Source organism: Botryllus schlosseri, chromosome 5 (assembly GCF_051294905.1).
Source record: "Botryllus schlosseri isolate E-star chromosome 5, Bs_hap1, whole genome shotgun sequence".
Taxonomy (NCBI): domain Eukaryota; kingdom Metazoa; phylum Chordata; class Ascidiacea; order Stolidobranchia; family Styelidae; genus Botryllus; species Botryllus schlosseri.
This window is the reverse complement of record NC_137240.1, coordinates 25,451,236-25,468,549: the sequence shown is the minus strand read 5'-3', so window position 1 is coordinate 25,468,549 and position 17,314 is coordinate 25,451,236. Positions and strand designations below refer to the sequence as shown.

General features: G+C 42.3%; 1 protein-coding gene across 1 annotated transcript in view; it reads right to left on the bottom strand.

Moving 5' to 3' along the window:
- The window catches only part of LOC145439505 (exocyst complex component 2-like), a 276,760-nt gene that overhangs the window by 224,063 nt on the left and 35,383 nt on the right, over positions 1 to 17,314 (bottom strand). The window lies entirely within an intron of this gene.

The following is a 17,314-nucleotide window of genomic DNA, read 5'->3' as shown; positions in this document are numbered from 1 at the left end:
CAAGTTCCCTACTCGCACACATAGTACCTCAAAAACGGCTGACGAGACATTGTTCGAAAAAGACGCATTGAGCGATGCTCGAACAAAAGTGGCAATGCCGCCAGAGTGCACCGTCTTATCACGGCGGAATAGTTGGTACCCCCCTAGTTTTGGTGTGTACTTTTGGACAAGATGGGATTCTTGAATAAGAATTACGTCTGGTTGAATGGTTAAGGTTGACAAGTAGTGCTTAAATTCGTGTAGTTTGCGATAGATGCCCCTGCAGTTCCACTGTAAAATGACCAAAGAGTTGTGATTATCCATTTAAAGTGCCATTTGACGTCTGGGAGGGACTGTCTTCGGTCTCACCAAAGCTTTTTGTGACGTTTTTCAGAGAGGCTGGGTCAACAGAAAATCCCAAATATTTGCTGGCAGCTTTGGCTACAATGGTATGTAGAACGGTACCACTGTCGCTAGATTTGCAAGCATTTACGGTTATCTTAACGATTTCGGCAATGAGCGCAAGGAGGACTACTGGGTCAATAGAAGCAAGCCCGCTTGATGCGGTTTCGACTGTGGGGTTGGCAGCAGTTCGAGCAGGTGGTGGTTGTCGCCAGTGGCGCAGGTCACCGTCGTTGGGCTGTGGGGTGGTAGGCCTGTAACTCCGACCTCGGGTTAGTATATTCTTATAACTAAGCCGCTGCGGGTATGGCTTTGAGATCTTGTGTACGTCAAGTCTTTTGGGGGCAGGATCGTCTACGATTACCGACTCATGGTCCTCGGACATGGTCTCGGGAGTTTCCTTGGGTTGTGGTTGTGTGAGGGACATATGATATCCCTCTCTAAGAGCATTAAATTTGGCTTCTTCCTTGTATATTATGCAACCACCATATGCAGCGCTGTGTTCCTCGTTGCAATTTACACATTTTTTGTTGTTTGAACAGTCGTCATACGTGTGATCACGGCCACCGCATTTGGAGCAGCAACGTTTTCCGCGGCAGTGCTTGGCGACATGCCCAAAGCGATTGCATTGGAAGCATCTCGTTGGCGGCGGATTGTATTGTCTGGTTTTAAAACGAAGATAATGGAACATCACGTGCGGTGGAATCGTGACCGTGCTGAAAGACAGCAGAACTGCAGTTGTACTAACAGTGCCATCTTTCGTTTTTTTGGTGAGCCTTTTCACATGAATTACATTCATGCTGCGAAAACTCTCTAAGAGCTCCTGTTCCGATATTTCGACAGGTACTCCAGGGATAACTGCGCGACTTGCGTATGGTCTGGGTTGAAAGATTGATGTCGTAATTCTAATTGTTGTCGATGCTGACTTCAAAATGGTGCAATCAAGGAGCTGCTTTGCTTGCTTTTCGTTGTTACAAGTGATAAGGATGTCACCCGAGCGAAGAACCTTGATATCAGCATAGCTGCCTATTGACGCATAAAGTGCCTTGTTGACCAAGTCTGGATGATATGATTTCATTAGTCTACCCTCTCCACTGAGCAAAACCTTGAGATTTCCCGAGACAGGGGTGGAAGACGGTACGGCAGAAGATACTTGCGAAGGAGGTGTTACTTTAGAACAAGGATCTGGATTGTTAGGCGAAGTTGCATAGTCTCTAGCTATAACCTTAGCGCCATTTCCATTTTCATCGGAGTCACTCTCAGCTCCCTTACCGCTACACTTCTTGCGCTTCATACGACTAGACGTTTCAGCGTCCATGTTCTCCATTTCCTACAAGAGGAATTGGAGAACTACTTACTAGACTACTCTGACTAGTGTATCTATTGGTGCTTAACTGCTACGGTTAGATAATGAAATGACAAAGCGACTCTGTCTGAACGACTCAGTGCTTTGATAGAGCAGACAAGAGCTAATCAAGAGACGACCGTACTCGACGACGTCTAGCGATTGAATGCAATGTGATTGATGATGGCGGCGACTGGTTGCTCGTCTTGATGCCGCACTAGATGGCCGATTAGGCGGAAGCGTCGTTCAGCTGCCAGTAGACGGCATGGGACCGTTCCTGTGAGCTCTCGCAATGCATTCGTGGATATATGCTCCGGATGGTGAATGCCGAGTGCATAGCGGAGGAGTGCGTCATAGTTAGCGTTGAGCGTCTTAGCCAGCTTCTCTGTCAGCGTGAGTGCCTCTATTCCGTAGAGAAGAACCTGCTCGACAGTGGCACGGAAGATACGGGTCTTGAGCTGGGTTGAGGCACTTGAATGGAAGAGGCTATGTAGCCGTCTTGCCGCGCCCCAGGCCTCTGCTCGCCTCGCCTTGAGCGCATTTCCAGAGTCGGCGACGTCAATACCGAGGTACACAAAACTCGTTACATACTTGAGATCGATTTCTCCCAGTTGAATCGGTGTCGCGTTCTTCGGTAGAGCTGGTATGGCCAGTACCTCAGTCTTCTTGGCGTTGATCTGGAGTCCAACAAGAGCGGCGGCGGCCTCTAGCTGGTTAATGAGGCGCTGTGCCGATGCGGTGTTCGGGGCAAGCAAGGCTAGGTCGTCTGCGTAGGCAAGAATACCTACGTGTATTGCCTCGCGAGTCGTACGCGTGCGCGTTCCTTGCCGTGGCCGCCATTCAAAGAAGTTCGTATTATCCGGGAAGGCCGTTCGTAGGACGAAGTCAAGGATGACCACGAACAGGAATGGTGCCAGGGTGTCACCTTGAAGCACACCAGCCGAAGTGTTGAAATCTCCGCTTGGGCCGTCATCTGTTCGGAGTCGGACTCGCGCTCGTGTGTCAGTGTAGAGCGCCATAATGGCGTACTTTATCACCTCAGGAATTCCGTAGAATCCGAGGATCTCTGCCATGGCTGGGCGCGAGACCGAGTCGAAGGCTTTCGCGAAATCAACGAAGACGGCCACAACATTCTTTTTGCGTGAGCGACTGGTGTCAATTATTGTGCGCAGTGCCAGGATGTGCTCTGTAGTACCGCGAGATGGTCGAAATCCATTCTGAGCATTCAGGAGCTTGGTAGAGAGTTGCTCACGTATGCGAAGGAGCAATACTCGGTCTTAACAACTTGGCAGCGGTCTGCATCAGGGAGATGCCTCTGTAGTTCGCTGGGTCCCTCGCAGCGCCTTTCTTGTAGATAGGGACGATTCCGCTCTCGAGCCACTCAGGGGGCACCGGGCCGCCTTCTAGGACGCCATTCATGACGTCGAGGAGCAGATCAAATATGAGCGCAGGCAATTACGATAAAGTCCACCCGACTTTAGTGAGAGTAGTTCTATTTGATTTAATTGTGTATCCAGAAAGATTGATTGGAGATATTGAACTTTCGACTGTACTCAAAATTGTTCTACACTACAATATAATCATTAATCGGCTCCTCAATCATTTCATGCTCGGAATATTTACATAATAGATTGATTATCCGGTAAGGAATTTGTAATTAGAATATATCTTGGAGGCAAATCACCATATCCTCATGCATTTTTCAGAGATGATTAATTTATGTCTCTCCGTCGAAATCGGGTATTCGAGCTGGACTGGTAGCCCGTGCAAGCTTTAGAATTGTTCCTTTAGAATTCCTGTCACGGAATCCGGACAGTGTCATTTTCACCTTTATCATGAGATTTATCATTTCTAAGAACGGATTCTCGTAAGGAATTTTGGAAAATATGCTCGTCAAGTAAAGAGATACCGTTTCTCGCAACCAAAACGCCGTGTCGAAGGCCACGGTCGCGCCACTGCGGAAAATCCACGATTGCATGAAACAGAGATTCAAATCACGCACGACAGTTTCTGTAAAAAGCTATTAGGCTACACCTTGCAGTGAGCGATAACTGCTCAAATGCTTCGTAGTTCTCACAGCACAGAATGAACCACGCTTTCTAGGGATTCTGCCGACTGCTAAATAAGTCGATTGATGGGCAGGATCAACATTGTCATGTAACAATGGACTTTACGGTACAGCTGAATGAATAGACGGGACGACTCTGAACTGCTCTGAACGAATCGATTTTGAATTTTTACTGCGAATCTAGCTGCTTTATTGATCAATCGTTTCAACAGTATGCAGCATTTGCCTTCTAGACCTACATCGCCCCATTTGCTCTCAGCGCCCCCCTACCGCCCTATTTTATAGCCAGCGCCCCCCAATCGCCCATTTTATAGCCAGCGCCCCCTTGACGCTCGCGAACGCCCCCAGGGGGGCGCTGGCGCCCACTTTGGGAACCACTGGGTTACACCATTACAGTTGCATGTCAGTAGGCAATATATAAGACAGGCTGCATATCAACAACTTCAAGCTATAAGAAAAATATCAATATTCTCAGTCTGTGAGTCTCAAAATATAGTCATCTAATTCCCTACTACCATGACATGACGTCAGGAAAATTGCGAATACTCTTTCCCCTCTAATGGACTATACCGATATTTCTTCCAAAGTGGGATATCTAGTCGGTATTATCGGCAAACCCATAATCTGTGGGCTCTAATTATAGCCCACAAACTGACACTAACCACGAAATTAAACCATGTCCAAACTATGATCCTTACCGTAAAGCATGGTTAGTTTGGAAGTAGGTTCAACTTTAGACAGTTTGCATTAAAACATTTAAATCAGGGTGCTCAACCTTTTTGCTAGTCACGGCCGCATTACAGTGGACAGCCGTGATGTACCAGCTGATCGACAAGTATCCACGTTAATTTGGTTACTGCCTTGGGGTAGTTCGAATTCGGGCTATCCCTGCGGCGTCTGTGCCATCGCTGTTTTCTTTTGAAATACATTGCGAATGACAGTTTCCAATTGTACAAGAATAACGATAATCTCTTGAACAGGGAGAGGCCTTCACTCGGGCTCCTTATTGTGTGACCAGCAACACCTCTGGGCGTGCAGCAACCCCATTGTCAAAGACATTCCCTTTCATGCATACCATTACCAAAATCGCACACACACTATATCCGTTATAGTTTGATATAGACTACGCCAGTGGTTCTCAACCGGTGGCGGGATTCCCCCTTGGGATTTCATCGAAATATACACTGATGGGTTTGGCCCAAGGGCCCAAGGGTCCACGGGACGAAAAAGGTTGGGTACCACTGGAATACGCTATCTTTAATGGAATAGGTGACGGCGAGCTAATATCGGCTTGCTATACGCCAAAAAATCGCGAGTATCAACGCTATGATTGGATATCAGTAATCGTTGTCTAGTATAGCGCGTAGCCTATAGCGCGGAAATTATTCATAATTATAAAGGAATTTTGTCAATAATATAATTGCGCATGCACACATTACTTTCAAACATTGATCCTTTCTCCAACCATGTGGGCAGATTTACCGGTAGTGGATGGAGGAGGCGTTTTCGAAAATTTAGGGCACAGCCCATCAGGATTGTCAGTATAGTCAAAATATATCAGAATCGCCCAAACTACCACAAATATTGCGGCCGGGTGATGCACACTATTCGCAGTTGCTATGTCATAAATATTTTAAAAACCCGACAGGAAGAATGTACATCGTTTCGATGATTTAGTAGTGTCATATTATCCGTAATCTTGATGTGATTTAATTTTGCCAGGGTCGCTGCTTTTGTGAGGAAATGACGAGTTACATAGTTTTGCTAACCTGTATAAATTTACATCGCTACCTTTCAACCGTGTTTTCGGTAGGTATATATCGTATGTTTTACTTGAAATTAGTACATAGCTTAGTCATAGTAGTTATTAGTTGCCTTGTATGGTAATTTAGGTGAGGGATTACGATTTATTTTTTTTTCTTTGGAGAAGTGAGTAGGGCACAGCGAGACAATTTGACCGGGCCACTATGGTCCATTGATGTCCGAAGAAAGATTTACACATCATGCGTTTTTTATGTAGGCGTATATTACATGATCATCTATCGGGAGGCGCGTGCTCATCAATTATGAAAGATACTGGCACTCTATATCGTGCGCGTTAACATCGTCAAGTTGAAAACACCTGCCCAACAGCAATCCACCATATGTTCAATTAATAATTTTTTGTATGGGGGGGGGGGTCGAGGGAGACAATAATTATACTATTACACTATGCTACCGTGTACCATTTTTGTAAAGTTTAGTCCACTGGGTTTCAATCATGGTGGACCACATAAACATCGCGAGTATCGCAACAGAGTTAGTTGGAACATTATGGAGTTGATGAGAGTTTAATTATTTTTGTCCTATTATTCTGGAAAAAACATATATTCATATTGCAGTATTATACTTATAATGTAAGCATCAAGCGTTTCGGTGTACTCTGATAATGAGACGTGGTCATACGTGTGGCGCGACAATGTCCAAATCAAACAATTGAAGGGGTATTCTGTCCTATGGCTACGGTTACGATGACAATACACGGCTAACAGCAGTGAAATATATTCGATGATTTATTAACGGAAGGTAACGCCATAGTCAAAAAGTATTCCTGAGGTCCTACCTAGTATACAAATAAACTGGGTATCCCGGAAACCCGCACGGGGTGCATTTGATGAGGTTATAGTTTTTACAACTCTACAATAGTACTCTAAGGCAGAGGTCGGGAACCTATGGCTCGCGAGCCATATATGGCTCTTTTGGGTATGGCTCTTTGACGAATTTTTAATTTTATACTTAATTTTATCGATATTGCAGCAACTTGTTAGTAAATTTTCATAACAGCCATAATAATTATTCTCGTGGCAGCATAAAGAATGAACATGTATTTGAGAGGTCACTACAGTGGCGTATCCAGGGTCAAGGGCCTCAAATTTAATCTGCTGTAGCGCCAGCTATCAATATCCCTCGCGAATTCGATGTACCGGACATCACCGCTGCGTAATCTTGGATTGCACCAAATGTTGGTCGATCTAAGAGAATAGCAGACATGGGGACGCCTCTACGACAATCTAGTTTTCAAATACACATTGTCTTCCTGATCTACGCCGAGAAATGAACTGCCGTGGAAGTGACATTTTAATTACAAGTCCAATTTACCAGCAACTCTGCGCTATCCACGTTTTTGATTGCTAAGTCCTTTCTAGTAGCCTACTGCTGTTAAAATGTAGGCGTGTAGTGCAACGTTTATGTTACCGCTCAATACTTTCGGAATTGATAAGTCGATCAATATTTAGATTTTCGGAATCAGGGCTATAGTTATATTAGACTAGGGTTACCATATTTCAGCAACCCAAATTCCGGACACTCTTTAGCGCCCACTAGTGTATTTCAAAATGAGCTATGAGGTCACAATACCAAAGCTTCGCTCATAAACCAGAGGGGACACGACCCGGTTCAGGAGTATGCGGCTGTTTGTTGTGTAACCGGGACCCAAAGTACGTTTTCAGCCTCCTCCCGCCCAAATAAACAATGATTTTGAGCCCACACTATAGGGTCATCGATGCAACTTCGTGAAGGGGGGGGGGGGGGCTTGCTATATTAATCTGGTTTCTGTATGCATCTGGTCGTTAAATTCTTTGAGTGAATTCTGTCAATAAGATTGGTCGTTCCATATATATTACTCAGGGATATATAGAACTTCTATATATCCCTGATATTACTATATAGATACTACTATCCATCCACATGATCTGGGTTGGGGTAGAGCTGGTGGAGGATGATGAATTCGAAAATACAGGGAGCGTAATTGCACATCGTTAAGTCATGTTCATTTCCTACCGATAAGATCATTGTTTATTAGCCTTATGTCGGTGCGCACCACGGAGCTTTATAAACAACCCACATCCAGTGGTTTCCAATATTTTATGGTCGCGACTCCCTCTCCAATTTGAAAATGTTCCGTGGCCAGGATCAAAATTTGACGAGCTAATTACTAAAAGAAGTCAGCACCTTTGCCCAGACTTACTCACGGGCTATTTTGGAAGCAGATTACATTCAACATAATCACAAAACCCAGAATAAAGGCAAACGACCACCCCGTTTGGAAGCACTATCTTTGAATAAAGCATTCAAACAGCCTTGACGTCTCTAGGAATATACTGTTCTCCTATAATTGCGATTACAATTAGGCTTATTCCGGTAAATGAAGGTTGTTTTTATTTATATTTTATTGCGGTTTTTGCGAGGGTGGTAGTCTCCATATTAAAATCAATAAATGTGACAGTAAATCGCGCGCAGCGCGAAGAAGAATATCATACATCAGCATAAATATTCACAAAAAATTGTGTTTTATGCTGATTTACGAAAAAATATGAGCCTACATCAAGTCTTCAAAATTCCGGACATTTGGCATGTTTTAGAAATTCCTCCCGGACGCTAGTTTTAACAGTGAAATTCCGGACATGTCCGGGAAATTCCTGACGTATGGCAACCCTATATTAGACTTATATCAGTTATTACAAATTCTGAGCTATTTACGATGAATTGCGCTATCACTGGATGATTAGTAGCCTACGAGTTGTTACAGAGAACACGGCGCCCACGACGAATCCCATGTACTGAGTTCAAATTAGTATGATGATGACGACACGAATTTTCAATTGTGACGTCACAATTGATCGACATGTATGGCTCTGTGGGAATTAAAATGGAAAATATAGGGCCAGCATGGCTGTTCAGACGAAAAAGGTTCCCGACCACTGCTCTAAGGGATACTATTGAACATGAAACCAATCACAATCGCAAATAATGATATGATTTTACAAATCACTTTTTAACACCTGGTCAAAATACGACACCGATTGACCGTAACGAATCGTGGATTTGATCCAATGACACATCGGCTACGTGAGGACGGTAGCTTTAATGCAGTGGCGCTAAACCTTTACTAACCTTTGGAACTGTGACGCCAATTTGCAAGCCTTCGCGGAACTCCAAATTTGCCGCTGGGTCAATAAAACAAAAATCTACAATAATACACATCTAATACATTACTTTTGAATACTAGTGCACGAAATTAACTGTGCATCAACAAAGTAATAAAAGAGAAGCCTCTAAAATATAATTTGATCACAAAGCGGGACCATCCTATTAAATATTTATTGCAAATCAATGTAAATTCTGCTATCCCATGTCAGATACCAGTTCAGAAATGCGAGGCTTCACCTTAGAAAGTCCATCGTGTTACTCGGACGAAACACAACTGCGTAATACCACCTGTCTAATTACAAATGAGCTTATGAATATATGAGAAAGAATTGGAATTTAGGAAGGACGGGGATTCTAACCCCAAACTCCCTCCTACGCATAAGCACGTGACGTGCTATCACAGCAGTCACCATTCAACTATACCGATCGGGTCTAATTAACTCTAACTAATGATGGCCAAGACGGTCATATCATCCCAAATCATTGACAGTGTGTCGTAACCTTCAGGGAACCAATGTCACTGACTCACGTAACCCTGTGTTCCATGAACCACTGGTTAGGCACCACTGCATTAATGCGAAGTCAGTCTATATAGATCAGTGGTTCCCAAACGTTAGGGAATTCAATGGTTTCTGGTGGGGAATAGACGCGTTTGCTCAAAATTATCTACAGGACAGTCTTCATATTCACGTAGACACATGCGCAATTACCGCTACCAGTTAACTGCTCTGGAATGTATGTATCGATAATTATATTGCGCGGTGTTGACAAACCTCATTTTTAACTCTGGATGGCCAATGATGGCGTCACAAACGCATCCACCACGATTAGTTTGACGTGAAATACCGCTTTCGCGAAATTTTGAGCGTTACTGGTATCGGTTCACAATACGTTTTACGTTGCAGTTATAGGCGATTGTCTTGCGTACTGGTGTGGTTGTGTGTATTGTGTAGTCAAACCAGTAAATAGCTGTTCTGCGATGACAAAAGTGTTGGGCAGTGGCGAACATGACCGTAACCGTCGCACCCCAAATCCCCCAATTGGGAGGGGGCGAGCTCGAAGGGGCCCCATATGATTTTGTGAATTAACATAAATTATTGAATATTTTTGGGGGAATTTATGTCACTTATTCATTTTTTTGCGCTGGGTGCTCGATTTAATATTGCCTAATATTTTGATTATTGAGTACTCTTCCCTCACGAAAATACGTAGAATTTATAGAAATGGAGACTTCAGCGTCGGCCATTACTGCGCCACGACCAATGTTCCCTCTAATTTTTCAAGAGCCTGCGCAAACACGCCAACTCACTGCGCAGGCCCTCGGACAACAGTGCGCAACCACTCTCCAATAGGGTGATAAAACCAACTACTGGGGGGCTTCGCCCCCCAGACCCCCTACGGCTCTAGGCTTTCCGATACTTATCTTCTACATTGGGTGCCCATTTAGTTGCAGCGTCCCTAAACGCGCGAAGCGCGAAAAATTTATATAGTTCATGATTGCATCGGACAATATGATCGAGAATTGCATATATATTGCTATCAATTTTTATCCTCTCCCTGCTCACATAATCAGATTTACCGGTAGAGCTGATCCAGTGAGGTGTGTTGGAATAGATATGCCCTCTAAATAATAATAAAACATCTTTGGGCGATCCCGTTGATATAATGACTTCGTTACATGATGCTATTTCGTGACCCCTATCTGCTATGTAAAAAGATGTTGAAATCGTCAAAACGTACTAAAAAGTAAAAGACCGTTCACGATTTCAAATTGGTATTTCTTAACTGAAAAATAATGTTCCCATGATATGGCCTTTGTCTTGTTGTGGGACTTCTTGGAGTCGCATGTTACATAGCCTTTAACTTCATATGTCTTGTCGCGTCATGGTGCGGTAATGGCCTACGCTTAACTGCTTATTTCTATAAATCATGCGTAATTTTTGTTGGGAAAGGGTACCCAATAATCAGATATCTGACAATAATAAAGCGCGCGTAGCGCGAAAAAAAATTCCTGAAAAAATTCCAAAAAACCACACCATGAATTATGTTCATTCTCGAAATAATTTTGGACCCCCATCGAGCTCGGCCCCTCCAATTGGGGGGTTTGTGTGCGAAAGTTACGGACCTGAGTAAATCTTACGCAATGTTCATGCCACGCGGAGAAAACTATTTGTTAGTTTCTCGGAGATTAACTTCGAGCTAGCCCATTAATATTTATAACTTTGTTAAACCATGTTATTTCGCCATTCCCAGAAAATAATGCGCTATTGAAATGATATCAGTACCGCTCGCGCGTACGAGGCCATACTGAAAAAATATCTTCCGTGAGGCGCACGTGATAGTGAATTCTTATTTCTTCACGTAGCGCAATAGTTACCTTTGTGGGGTGCACTTGTACCTCGATTTCAGACTTCAGTGTTAACACTATTTGGCCTTGACAATGTTCCATCTTAATTTTCACGAATCTGCGCGCCTGCGTGGTCCATTGGACAACAGTGCGCAACAACTATAAAAAAAAAACATCATTTCTGATTTTTTGTGCGCAGCGTAGATTTTCTGTGCGCAGAGACCGTTTCAGCACTGCGCATTTGCGCATGTGCGCAGCTTAGAGGGAACATTGGCCACGACGCACCAAGACATATGAAGGTATAGGCCATATAACATGGGAATCCGAGGAGGGTGCCAGAACGATCAGCAGCGAGAAGACCTTGGCCGAGAAGGAATGCACTTGTGTTGACCGAAAATTTCGATATATATACAATATACATATATGTTTAATTATCCATAGGCGGCTAAATGGCTGGCGCCGAATGTTCCTGGCCTGGCGATCTGAACCCCACAGAAAAAATGCCATCCCGCCGGGAAAAAATTATTGGCCAGTAAAGCAATAACAATTTGAAATCGTGTGTGCCTTTTAGTTTTGGCGATTTCCATATCTTTTGACATAGCAGATATTGGAGGTCACGAAATAGCATAATGCAACGAGGTCAATATATCAACGGGTCTGCCAGAAGATGTTAAATTCATATTTGGAAGTCCTACCTTTTCCAACACACCTCACTCAGCTCTACCGGTAAATCTGATTACGTGAGCAGAGAGGGGATAAAAATTGATAGCAAAATATATGCAATTCCCGATCATATTGACCGATTCAAACATGAATTATATTAGTTTTTCGCGCTTCGCGCGCTTACGGTCCTGGTGGGGAATGAAGGCTTGGAATAAGTCTGAAGTGGGGAATGAAGACAAAAAGGTTGGGAACCACTGATATAGATGTCCAGGAAAAGGCCAAATTGATTGTATCACTGGATTGAATGTTCCGGTTAGCAAGGCGCTGAGACCACTGAAAGTAGTAAGTAGTTGGAGATTCACAGCTTGAATAATATATATACGTTCTTCATTCCCCTCCCATATCCAATTCACCCAAATAACAGAATAAATTGTTTGATGCCGGTCCACATGCACATGCTTGACGATACTTCCAATGACAATTGCCGGAAATACTTTACTTGAGTTCTATGGCCGGGTATATAGTCAGATAGCAACGTCGAATTTTCCGCTATGGACACTATGCATTATCCATGATATTATACTCGAGCCATCGAGTGCACACTAGGGTTATTACTAGGAAAGAAAATTCAAAATTTTGTGTGTCCTGTAGTCACAAATGATGAACTTTTGTGTCCTGATTGCAAAATTACCGAAAGTTAAGACTGGGTAAACAAAAACCTCCCGCACAAAAATTTTCCAGTTTTCACGATATGAAGGATAGGCTTTTTTTGTAAATACAGACTATATAATAAATATACCGACTGATTTGAATTTAACTGACACAATTCCAATTGCGAAGGTTTAAAATAGTATTTTAGGTAATTTTCATCGCTCATATTGAATTATTCCTATCGTTTTCTTGCTTACAGTCAAAATTAAATAATTATAAATTATTGATAATTTTGATTTTAGATGTAGACTGTATAGATCGTTTAATTTCAATTTGTCTGACGCAAATCCAACTGGCTGTTCGAAGAGGCGAAAGTAGAACAACTCAACATATTTTCAGCGGTCTAGAAAACCGATTAGAGGAATATGATGAAAATTTGAAAATGTCATATCATAAGTGACTCAGCATCTGTTGATACTGGGCGGGGGAATCGCGTTGCTGTGGAACTGTAAATTGCAGTGACAAGCAAGGGTTTTCATAAACCACAATACACTGGTTTCCAACATAATATTATCGATTCTTAAAGCATATATCAGAGTTCTTCAATCCAACATCCTCAACAAATCCAACTCTCAGCAACAAATTTGGAGATGATATGGTAAAATACTACGAAAACTTGGTACAATCCATCAAGCCAGGATTTCAAATGAAAATAATAGAAAACCGAGGATGGAGGGATGATTTTAAGTTTATCTATGTGCTGTGCAGAGCATGCCGCTCTTTCAGAGAAAATAGTAGATTAACACTAATCAAATGGCATGAACTTCCATCTCTACGCAATGCGAGATGGAACTCAGGGGCTATAATTCCGTACTTCCAAGTCCCCAGATGGAGAGTAACTCTTGAGTTATCATGGCTATTCCTGGCAAATGCGTGTCAGGAAGCCTGGTATTCTAACCAGATGTCTATAGATGAAATATACTGGAGCCCGACCGTTTATCGGTTCGCCGATAATATCGGGACGATATCACATTTCGACAGAATTATCGGTATCAGCCATTGAAGCGGAAAAATTATCTGCAATTCTCGTGACGTCGCAACATGGCGGTAGGAAGTCAGAAAACTATAATCGTTGACCGCTAGATTGAGAATATTGATGTATGTCACGAGCTTACACTAAAAAGGTGCCCAGATGTAGCCTTTCTAGTTTATTTCATGTTCAAATATCACAATGGCTGTAAAGATATTCAAATGAATGCTCTGAAGCTTTGAAAATGTGCTTATGTATATCCAACTTCTTTTGAATATCAGCTGAAGGTATTGGGGTTCTCGGTCAAGGTGTGAGACATCGGTTTTATCGGTATCGCCCCAAATATCCAATATCGATCGGGCTCTAGAGCAGGGGTGTCAAACATACGGCCCGCGGGCCGCATACGGCCCGCCAGACGATTTCATCCGGCCCGCGAAGCCATTCTGAGTAGATTGCAAAATTTCTATATTTTCCAGAATATTTGTAACAAATGTTGAGATATTTTGCACGAAATACTTCCATGTTCATAATCCCCACTATAAACACCTCACTACGGCGCTATGGTTATTCAGTCTAGTTACCGCTATAGTAACAAGTCGGTTAAATCGACAAGCAATTTCAAGAAGGCAAAAAGTACACTCAAAGTTCGGAGTTTTATAAAAATATAGACAAAGAGTAGTTATTCACAGAAGCGAAAACGCCACTGCGGAACCGTTATCTACAGTTTTCAGGGAAAATATATTATAAAGTATCCTAAATATATAATTGAAAGATATATTCTCGCACTGCTGTGCTAATTTCGACCCAATAGATCAGTAGTGAGGGTTGAATCGTTTGTTGCAGGCCAATCAAATTACGCCACGTCATCCTAATTGCCACGCCCATTTTCATACCCTAAGGGTACATTCATCTGCTACGTCATCTGTGCCACATCATCAAGCGCCACGCCTATAGTGCCACATCATCCATCCATTGCTATATCATCGCTGCATTGATTGCCGCATCTTGATACTTTTCTCAGATATTGTATTATGTGTATTTAGGACTAATATCATCCATCCATATTTTTTAAACTTGATTTTATGTGTACAAGTTACGGTTTCTGCAGTTTCCACATTTTACGACTTATGATTGCCGCGTCAAAACTTACATTGGCACTTTACTCAGTCTCCTTGAAATAGCATTGTTTAGTGTACGAGTTCATTTTATTTCGAAAAAAGAGCATATCAATGATATCGTTGATCGTTATTGCGTCGATTCACTAGCTGAAATCCTCCAGATCGGTTGATGTTTCGAGGTACACCGCTTTGCTGCCGTCCGACACTGCGATCCGAGTTCTTGCGTTCGATCTGACCGTTTTGTTTGATGTAGCGATCACTGGCTTGTAGTATATACGATACGAGTGGAAGGTCGGGATTATGAACAACTACGCTAGGCGAATAGATGACGAATTCATCAGCTCGCAGTATAACCGCTACCTGTATAATGTTTGCATGTCGAGTATAAGGGTATTTAACTCGGCACTAAAATGCCAACGGAATAGCCGCAGGGAGCCGGTTCTCGTTGCTATAATTAAACGAACACCTTTGCCGCAGGTACGCGATCACCGACGTTATAATGATAGGGACAAATTAGCCGCATGAAAGCGAGTCTAATGAATATAACGACAGACAACAAGTTAGTTGAAAAGTAAAACTAATCGTGACCGATGCAAGACGGCGTGAAACAGCGCTTTCGCTCGATTCTTGTAGTGACCAAAATTCATACGATTCAGTCCTTTTCATGTCACTAGAATAAGGGTGACAGTGAAACGCCGCCAGCGTCTTATAACGTAATAATGTAAGCTGCGTCGGGTGCTGCTATAATGTTAGGAGCGAATATAGTAGAAAGTCCACGTCTGGACACCTGTATGCAGATGCGCATACTACCGTAGTAAAACGCATAACAGAATGCACGCAAAATTCGATATTGCTTTGTGATGATTTTGATGTTGTTCCATACCGATTGGGAAGATAGGACTCCTAATTTCCTAACTAACTACATAATCCCTAGTAACATAGTCGGACGCATAATGGAATTTACGCAAAATCGGTATTGCTCTGCGATAATTTTGATCACTATGTTTTGATAATAACTTGCTTCCGAGAAATAAATAACATTCATTATACGTTAGATGATACTTTTCCTTGATATTCTATTATATGTATTTAGGGCTTATGCGACATCACTATGTTGGCGACAGGCCTGATTTGAACACACTAATTTTGCGAATTAAACTTATCGCTCAACACGGACCCACATAAATGCTCCACAATTCTTGACATATAATATACTGAGCATATAATAAGATGACAAAACCTATAGTTGAATACTCCGAAATGTACAAGTACTTTACCTTTTCACGACGTTTTTGTAAGATGAATACTAATTTTATTGAAAAATAAAAATTATGTTCTCAAGTAGGTTTTTGTCTACACGCACCAACAACTCAAGTAGTTATGACACAGGAATGATTCATTAAGTATATCGCAAGCAGACCAAACCTATAATTGAGTGCCCCAAAACAGTGTTGGGATGACTCGAGTCATGACTTGACTCGAGTCAGACTCGAGTCAACTTTTTCGAATGACTTGACTTGACTCGAGTCACTTTGCAAAAATGACTTGACTTGACTTGACTCGGCGCTTCAAAAATGTGGATTGACTTGTGACTCGGAGCAAAATTTACGAGTCAATTTCAAGTCATCAAGTAAACCGTGTCGACCAAATCAATGTATTCTGTGCATGTTCGGATTATTCACGATACGCCATTGTAACTTGTGAGAGCAACCAGTCATTCACTGATTGTACGTTTCGCTGATCCTGCATTATTACATCACATATACACTGACCGCATACGAAATGATCACAGCTTCCCTTGTCGTAATAGCAGATTAATTTAATAGCAACGTATCGCTGTTTATTGGACGGCTCTGTCCTTACATCATGGCACGGCGTTCACCTTTACCAACCCTCTGGTATGATTTAAATCTAACAAATATATTTTATGTATTTATATCCTCACCGATGTGTATAGATGGCTAGTGTATTGTACGATATCAATTTCTTTCTTCTCGAGGCTTCGTATTCGATCCTCTATTTTTGCTGATAATAAGAGAATGTATAGCATGTCGCTCAGAGTTGTCAAACTCAACTGACGTCGTGGGTCGAATTCAAATATACAAAACACTCGCGGGCCACATCAGTCAAATGATTCCTAAATATTACTAACCCTAAACTCAGTATATGCACTTTTTCGCATTCTCGGAATGGGTGTTAATGTCAGCGATTTTCTCCTGATGATAACTACAATCACAACTCCGCTGTCGGGTTGTTATAATGTGGCCAATGAACATACTCGAAATTTGCTCTCTTGAAGGAATATTTATTAGTGGTATTTCTTACTGCAAATTCTAGAAATGTGTTGGATAAAATCACGCAATTTTCACCATATACTCAGAATTTCTTCGCGGGCTGAATGAAATCATTTGGCGGGTCGTACGTTTGACACCCCTGATGTAGCTATACAGTTACTTACGTATTTTATTAGCAGTTCTACGTGTGCGTGAGCGATACAACGCATTTTTGCATGTATATTTAACTTTATATTCGTTATTTGATTCAAGATAAATGACCAATTGATCTCTTTAACATAGCCAGTAAAATATAATGAATTTGAATGATCACTCATACTTCGAAAATTCAATTTGACTTGAATTGTGACTTGACTCGTGACTTGACTTGACTTGACTTGACTTGACTCGAGTCACCTCCAAAAAACGAGTGACTTGACTTGACTCGAGTCACCTTTGAAAATCGATTG